Here is a 9458-nt window from a genome sequence, read left to right on the forward strand (position 1 = left end):
ACACACGGGCACCACAGTTCAAAAAACAAAACCTACTTGACAATAAAACAGAAATAACCACCAACACCATCATAGCTGGGGACTTTAACACACCATTATCAGTAGTAGACAGATCATCCAAACAGAAGCTCAACAGGGAAGTAAGAGAGCTCAACAAAACCATAGAGCATTTAGACCTAACAGACATCTACAGAAATTTCCACCCCAAATCCACAGACTACACATTCTTCTCAGCAGACCATGAAACATTCTCTAAAATGGACCATATACTGGGTCACAAAGACTGCCTCCACATATTGAGGAAAATCAACATAATTCCCTGCATGATATCAGATCATAATGCTATAGTCCTAGAAATCAACAACAAAAAAAAACAACAAGAATCCCAATGGCAACTGGAAACTGAATAGCACACTCTTAAACAATAAATGGATAGTGGCTGAAATAAAAAATGAAATTGCAAAATTCCTGGAATTGAATGACAATGAGAACACATCATACCAAAACTTGTGGGACACAATGAAGGCAGTCCTCAGGGGAAAATTCATAGCACTCAATGCCTTCATAAAAAAGACAGAAAGATCCCAAATCAATAGCCTAACCATCCACCTAAAGGCATTAGAAAAACAAGAAAAATCCAACCCAAAGAGCTCCAGAAGGAAAGAAATAATTAAAATCAGAGCAGAAATTAATGAATTGGAAACCAAGGAAACAATTAAGGCAATTGACAAAACAAAGAGCTGGTTCTTTGAAAAAATAAACAAGATTGACAAACCTCTGGCCAATTTGATCAAGCAAAAAAAGGAGAGACCCCAAATTAACAAAATTCAAAATGAAAAAGGAGAGATCACAACAGACATAAGTGAAATCAGCAGAATCATAAGGACTTATTTCAAAAACCTCTACTCCACAAAATTGGAAAATGTGGAGGAGATGGATAAATTCCTGGATGCATATCATCTACCAAAGCTAAACTCAGAGCAGGTTACTCACCTCAATGAACCCATAACACTCACAGAGATTGAAAAAGTAATAAAAAACCTCCCCAAAAAGAAGAGTCCAGGACCAGATGGATTCTCAGATGAATTTTATCAAACCTTCATGGAAGAACTCAAACCAATCTTTCTAAAACTGGGCCATACCATTGAAGAACAGGGAAAGCTACCCAACTCCTTCTATGAAGCTAGTATCACCCTAGTCCCAAAACCAGGCAGAGATACCACAAGAAAAGAAAACTACCGGCCTATTTCCCTAATGAACATAGATGCAAAGATCCTCAACAAAATACTCACAAACCGAATCCAACAACACATCAAAAGCATTATCCACCTTGACCAAGTGGGATTTATCCCAGGAACACAAGGGTGGTTCAACATACGAAAATCTGTCAATGTAATTCACCACATAAACAAGCTTAAACATAAAAACCACATGATCATTTCGATAGATGCAGAAAAGGTTTTGACAAGATACAACATCACATCATGATCAAAATATTGGAGAGAATCGGCATGGCCGGTCCACATCTTACCATAATAAAGGCAATATACAAAGCTCCAAAGGCCCAAATAATACTTAATTGAGAGAGACTGGAGGAATTCCCATTGAGATTAGGAACAAGACAGGGATGTCCTCTCTCACCTCTGCTTTTCAATATAGTTCTGGAAGTCCTAGCCCAAGCAATAAGACAAGAGAAGGAAATAAAAGGGATATAATTTGGAAAGGAAGAAGTTAAGTTAGCTCTATTCGCTGATGACATGATTGTATATGTAAGAGACCCGAGACACTCCATCCCAAAACTCCTGAAGGTGATTAACTCCTATAGCAAAGTAGCAGGATACAAAATCAATGCACAAAAATCGGTAGCATTTCTGTATGCAAATGACAAAGACACAGAAAAATAAATAAAGGACATAGTCCCATTTTCAATAGCAATAAAAAAAAAATACCTTGGAATAACGTTAACCAAGGAAGTAAAAGATCTATACAATGAAAATATAAAAACTCTCAAAAAAGAAATTGAGGAGGACTTGAAACGATGGAAAGACCTCCCATGCTCCTGGATAGGCAGAATTAACATTGTGAAGATGGCAATCCTACCAAAGGCAATATATAGATTTAACACAATTCCAATTAAAATCCCTACAGTGTTCTTCACAGAGATTGAAAAAATGATCTCAAATTTCATATGGAGGGACAGAAGGCCTCGCATATCCAAACATATCGTCAGCAAAAGAAATACCTCTGGTGTCATCACCATACCTGATCTAAAGCTATACTACGAAGCCAAAGTAATAAAAACAGCATGGTACTGGCATAAAAACAGGAGTATAGACCAACGGAATAGAGTTGAGGACCCGGATTTTGGGTCCAGCAACTATAACTACTTGATATTCAACAAAGGCCCAAACAATACAGGCTGGAAAAAAGATAGCATCTTCAACAAATGGTGCTGGACAAACTGGATAACCACATGCAGGAAACTAAAACTTGATCTACACATTTCACCGTGCACTACACTCAAATCCAAATGGATCAAAGACCTCAACATAAGACCAGAAACTCGAATACTACTAGAAGAAAATTTAGGAAGTACTTTCCATGACATAGCAATGGAAAAAGACTTCCTGAACAAAACCCCAGTGGCTCAAGTTCTTAACCGTCACTCAACCAATGGGATCATATGAAACTGAAGAGTTTCTTTACAGACAAGCATATAATAAGCCAAGCCAATAGAATACCCACAGAGTGGGAGAAAATATTTGCAGGTTATCCAACTGATAGAGGCCTTATCTCTAGAATTTACAAAGAACTCAAAATTCTAAACAATAAGAAGTCAAATACCCCACTGACACAATGGGGTGCAGAGTTGAACAGACAATTCACAGAGGAAGAAATACAAATGGCAAACACAAACTTAAGAAAATGTTCATCATCCCTAATCATCAGAGAAATGCAAATTAAAACAACTATGAGATTCCACCTTACCCCAATAAGGATAGCCAACATCAAAAAGTCAAATGAAAATAAATGCTGGTGAGGATGTGGAGAAGCAGGGACACTCATTCACTGTTGGTGGGAATGCAGGATGGTACAACCACTCTGGAAAGCAATATGGAGACTCCTAAAAAAGCTGACTATAGAAATACCAACAGACCCAGTTATACCTTTACTGGGCATCTACCCTAAAACCTTCAAACCAAAGGCCAGAGAGATTTGCTCAACCATGTTTGTAGCGGCTCAATTCGTAATAGCTAAAAGCTGGAATCAACCCAGATGTTCATCATTAGAAGAATGGATAACAAAGATGTGGTATATCTACACAATGGAATTCTATACAGCAGTAAGAAAAAATGACACAAAGAAATTTGAGGAAAAATGGTTGAACCTGGATCAGATCATTCTCAGTGAACTTACCCAATCACAGAAAAAAAATCGACACATAGTCTCACTCATCTACAACACTTAACCTGAATCTACCCAAGATACCTTACATACTCAGCAAGCACCTCATGGACTAGACAATAGGATGGAAGGGAGGGCGATGAGGGCATTGAAGGGTGGGAAACAGTAATCTGGACCCAAACGGCATTGGTACCATAAAATTCTACTTCCTAAAAGACAGACCAAATGGCTGAACCTTCACTAGACCTTTACAGGAAACACCTGAACCACAAGACACTGGAGAGGGTAGGATCAAGACTAACCTAAATCTTCTACATCTTCCCTCCCTCCCTCTCCCCCTCTCCCCTCTATCTCTCTCCTCTCTAACTCTTGTATATTACTTATGTTTTTCCTCAATTTATTAGTGGGCACTGGCCTGTAACCCCCACTTCCAGCTTGGGGCTACCATCCACAATGAGCTTTTGATCAGAGAAACCTACAAGGTTTCCCAACACAATGACAGACTTGTGTCAGAGTACTTGATGACCCACCAAAGGCCAGTGGTAAGACCCTATTGATGAAGACTCCATATGCAGCTGATACGCAAAATCGAACGGCATGGCTGGAAGCCAGGAGAGAGTCAGTCTCCAGACAGTCAGCGTGTCTAGTGCCAGAAGGTGCTACATGGGCGACTGGGGGAAATGACCAAGATCTGTCCAAGCAACTCATTGTCTAATCTAATTAGCAACAAATAACCTGATGTGATGGCCACACAAGTGCAATAGTAGCACACAGCCATGGTGAGGAACCAACTACTCTTGATTTGGCTAACTGATCCATTCAGTGGTACTAGACCCATAGCTGGAGCTGGGAAACAAGTCAGAACCATACCCAAACACAAGCCCACTCTACAATATCAAGCTATTATCAATCATGGGGTACAAGAGGGCCTACACCTATCAATCTCTCTATCAAAAAAGTAAGTGTTATTTCAATTTTCTGGGTGCTAACTTGCTCTCCGTTGGAGAATCTGCTTCTCTTTTTCAGATAGATGCAGATCCTATGGAGAGAGCTGCCCCAACATACCTCAAAAGGGGCCTAACTGAAACTAAGGACAATTGGCGAAACAAGCAAGGGTGATGTTTTCCTGTGAACCGGATACCAGCACAAAGGGGAAGGAGACCAACGCAGAGAAAAATCAACTCCTACCAAATCAGAGAGCCAGAGCCTCAGATGCCACCAACACCTCAGCACTGAAGCAGACCAAAAATGAACCCAACCCAAGATGGCTCAGGGAAATTTTGCGGAAGAGGGGGCGGAAAGAATGTCAGAGTCACATGTTGGGTCATGATTTGCAGAGACATTTAGCATACTAATAACTGGGGACTAACTCCACAATGCACGACCCATTTACATCAACAAGGAGGGTCTAATGGGAGGGGGTAGATCATAGATGAGCCTAGACAATGGTACCAAACTGCCTGTATTTGATGAAAACTAATAAATCAAATTTAAAAAAAAAAAAAAAAGGACTCAAGGAGAAGCTAACCTGGGTGAAAGACAAACAGACACAAGCAGGAGACCATGCTAGACATTTGTCATGACCTTGAGAGTTTATTCTTACTTGTAGGTTTATATAGGGTGTAAGGGGATGGGGACGTGGTCAGGGCAAGGAGTTGTAGGGGGAAGGGGACATAGTTAGGGCAAAGATCAAAGAGTTACTGGTTAAACCGCAATACCTTTGTTTCTTCATTAGCTACGGGCAGGATGGGGGAATGTTTGGCCAGGTGTACGATCCCATTCTTTCTGGTAGTTGAATATTAGGTGAGGAAGTAGAAACTTAACTTGATATATGGCAGTCTTTGTGGTAGTTGAGTATTAGGTAAGGAAGTAAAAACTTAACTTGCTATATGGCACTCTCTGTTAACATTGCCAAGGTTTGGTTCATAGCTCCCAACATCTCCTCCCTTCTTTTATACAAAAAGAAGGGAAGGCCCGCCTTTCAGCGATGGGCATTAACCAACTGGGGGAGTAGGGACCCAACTCCTCCCATGGGATGTCTTTTTCCCACAATCTTTGGCCCTTGGTACCTTTTGGGTAGGGTAGGCAGGGCCTATGTGGCCGGAGAGCGAGGCATGGCCTTAGTGATAACAGTTGTGGTACCAACCTCCATGCAAGCCAGGTATACCTCTCAGAGAATCCAGAAGTGTTCAGATAAGGACCTTCCCCTGCAGTGCTTTGCCTCGCACCCACGTTGGTGTCCATAACACCCTCACTTCATTGTGAGCTGATATGCATAGGTCTGGATCCTATGCAGCATCTAAAGGAGGGGTAGCTATTTGGCCAAGACAGGTAGACCGCAGCAATAGCAGAGGTGTAGAGGACAGCAGTATAGTAAATAAGTACAGAATGTAAGATAAAGGGAAAGTGACAGCTGCAGGTGGCAGGTCTTCAGTGGCAATGCCTCGCCTCGATCCTCCAGCTCCAGTCTGTGATAATGGACCTGTAAAGGCTGCACCTTAATGGCTTTAATCTGTTGACATATAAAAGACATGATTTTAATTATAATAACGGGTCCGATTATGAGTGAGAGGATTAAGATAAGTAGAGGTCCTTCCAGCTTTGTCCTGTTAGGGAAAAAAGGGAGATTCTCTCAGGAAAGTGTTTCTTTCCTGGATATATGAGATGTCATTGGAGGATCATCAGCTTGTTTTACAAGTCTCTCTGGCAGACATCTCGCAGCATTTTCTTTGGTTCAGACAAGCATACTGATCCTCGGCCCCAAATAAGTACTGAGTCTGGGCCATTCCATTTTAAGGTTAAAGGATCTTTCCACATGGCTTTGGCAAGGGTATTTTTTTGTATTTGTGTGCCAAAAGCGATCAGCAGCTGAATTTCCCTGAGTATCAAGGGTTAAAACGTTTAGGATAAACAAGGCATAATGAAGGATATTTCTTGGAGAGCTTGTTATGGGATATAAATCCCCCATTTTTAACTTTTGGAGGGTAAATGAACCCAGAAGAGGGGCCCCTCCTGCCAGAACACCCCAGTGGGTGTAAAGTCAGTGGCTCAAATGACCAGGTAAAGAGGCTTTTTCTAAGAGATAAAAGTGACCCTTTGGCTCAGAGTTGTAGTCTCCACTATCTTTAGGGCCTCTAAAATTTACCACAGGTAAACTAAATGTAAAATGCTGACAATTCTCAGGGTATAAGGGAAAAAGTAATATTTTAGGTCAATAATGATTTTACAATATCCTGTAGGAATTGTTACTGGAGTGGGGAGGCCTGGTTGTAGGGCTCCCATAGGTACCATGGCCTTATTAATTTTTTTAAGGTCCTGGAGCAATCTCCATTTTAAGGGCAAGTCAGAAACACTCCACTGTGGGGGCCTCTGGCTAACGACCACCTATTAAGATAAACCTATCATTTTAAAAGTTTTAAAGGGGCTGGAGAGATGGCTTAGCAGTTAAGCGCTTGCCTGTGAAGCCTAAGGACCCCAGTTCGAGGCTCGGTTCCCCAGGTCCCACGTTAGCCAGATGCACAAGGGGGCACACGCGTCTGGAGTTCGTTTGCAGAGGCTGGAAGCCCTGGCGCACCCATTCTCTCTCTCTCCCTCTATCTGTCTTTCTCTCTGTGTCTGTCGCTCTCAAATAAATAAATAAATAATTTAAAAAAAAAGTTTTAAAGTACCATTGTTTGCTCAGCCCATCACAATGGAGATTACCTTATCCTCAGTGTTTTTTGACCCAGCAGGTTTCTCTGTTTTAAATTCTCCTTCTGTTTTCTTATCCGTCTCTGGCCATCAGCGGGCAAAATTCAGGGAGAACTAGGATAAAGTCTGAGAGATCCAGGGACATGTCGTATAGTGTATAGCTCGGACCTCTGTATGAACATTTACAATAGACTTCATTAAACACTTGAAGAAAAAAGGCAATAGGCATAAGAGAAGAAGAAGGCAAACTCCCATAACTGTAAAGCTGCCTATCCAGAAATTTAGAGAGTCCGAACCAGGCAACACAGACTTAATTGTAGTAAATAATTCATTAGTAGCTTTAGTAGCATCAAAATTAAGATGACTGTTCTGTATAGTTAGATTTTTTGAATGTAAGTTAACCAAATCTAACAAAATGTTATCATGGTGTCAAAATTGAGATAGTTACTTTACATACAATAGAGCAGAATTTGGTCTTTTTTGAGCCAAAACAGCTAAGTAAATATTAATATAACCCTTGATAAAGTTTTTGAAAGAAAAATATTATTTGACAACCAATGATTTTGGCTTAAACTTGATAGCTATTGATTTTATGTACCACAGAAATTATTAACATAAAACAATTTTATGTTTTACCCATGACTTAAATTTGATAAAGTTTAAGTAAGTTATTCCAACAAATCCCAGGAAGATGAAAGTTATTATTACTGAAGTTAAATCACTTAAACCTAAGTGATTAAACCTAGTTATGCCCATTCAATAAAATTAGCATAAATAAGACAGAAGCTATCTGTAAAGTCACAATGTCTTTAGGTATGAGTACTTTACCTTTGGAATTTAAACATTTCTATGTGAACCTTTATCTTTAGAATAGTTAAAACTGATGAAAAGAGGAAACTAATTTACTTTACTGAGAGAGTCTTAAAGCCAGTTTTAAAACCCTTAAATCATAAAAAATTAGCATCAGTGACCTGTTAATGAGTGAGGCCTTATCATAAGACTCAGTTTATCTATTTAACATTTTGTCTAGTGAGAGACTTTATCTAACAGATGTGACTTTAGGTGTTCATAAGAGATGAACTAAAGAGAACCACAGTTATATGTTGTATTTCTTTTTCTTTGTCAGAGACAATTGGCCATTTTTGTCTCTAGTCAGAGTCTGGGGGACACATGGCTTAAACTTGCATGGGATTAGAGATAAAGGGGGTTCCATCTGTTTTTTTTTTTTTTCAGAGTCCAGATTTCCATGATTTTAAGTAGCATATGTTGGAAAGCAAGAACAGAATGAAATTACAGAGCAGAGAGATAAACATCCTGATATTTCTTTCCTATTCCAAAGTTGTTTGTTTTTACATAGCAAATTTACCCATTTGCAAAACACAAGGTGATAGACTCTTGTCTATGTTTAACCTGGTTAAACCCCCAATTACATATGTACTTATGACTTTGTGACCCACCTAACATAGGCATCACCTGTATCTAATGTAAGATGAATTTAGATTAAGACTATGTCCCTATATAAAACTTTCAGAGTATCCTTAAGAGTCTGTAAACAGTTGAAGAATCTCTAACTTTTGGCATAGTGTTTAGGTTTAGCTTGAAAATTCTTTCCTATATACGCACATCTTTATCCACATACTTTAACATTCTCAGTATCACTGAAAAAGCATTTTTAATGAGCATTCTATGTCCCAACATTGAAAAATTCTTTCCCAGTTCCTTTAGTCAATTCATCAAGAATCTCTAACTTTAGGCATGGTGTTTAGGTTTAACCTGAAAATTCTTTCCTACATATGCACATCTTTATCCACATACTTTAACATTCTCAGTACCACTCAAAAAGCATTTTTAATGAGCATTCTATGTCCCAGCATTGAAAAATTCTTTCCCAGTTCCTTCAATTAATTCATTTCATCCCATAATTAATTATCTTTTCTTTATTTTTTTTTTATTCCCCCAAGGGGGTGCATCATTCCTGGAAGTACTGCAATACCAGGTCGATGTGTGGAGTGGACGGAACAAGCTCCTATTCCAACTCCAAGCTCCAAAAATCCATTTAATATATTGTCCTTGGATAGTGAACATATCATATATTAAACTGATAAGAACAGATACTACACTTGATCTTAGCCAAAAGGCCGAGAAGCGATTATATTTCTTATAAGGCTATTAAAAAATTACACCAAATTGATTAATCCTATTACTAAAAAGAAAGCAGTCTTAATACAATTTTATATCAATACCAATAACACACTTGGAGATGATTTTATTAGGAGTAGCTAAGGCAAATTGTGTTGTTATCTTGAGGCAGGCTGGCTCAGAAGTCAGGTCAGTTGCCTCCTCCTTTTAAGTAACAGGACATT

At 39.3% G+C, this 9458-nt stretch overlaps 1 non-coding gene across 1 annotated transcript; it reads right to left on the reverse strand.

Moving 5' to 3' along the window:
• Positions 1-9054: 9054 nt before the first annotated feature.
• On the reverse strand, positions 9055-9245 carry LOC123463647. Its single transcript, XR_006639050.1, has one exon. It is a non-coding gene; the product is annotated as a U2 spliceosomal RNA (small nuclear RNA).
• Positions 9246-9458: the final 213 nt, after the last annotated feature.

The sequence above is a fragment of the Jaculus jaculus genome, chromosome 9, assembly GCF_020740685.1.
Source record: "Jaculus jaculus isolate mJacJac1 chromosome 9, mJacJac1.mat.Y.cur, whole genome shotgun sequence".
Classification (NCBI taxonomy): Eukaryota; Metazoa; Chordata; class Mammalia; order Rodentia; family Dipodidae; genus Jaculus; species Jaculus jaculus.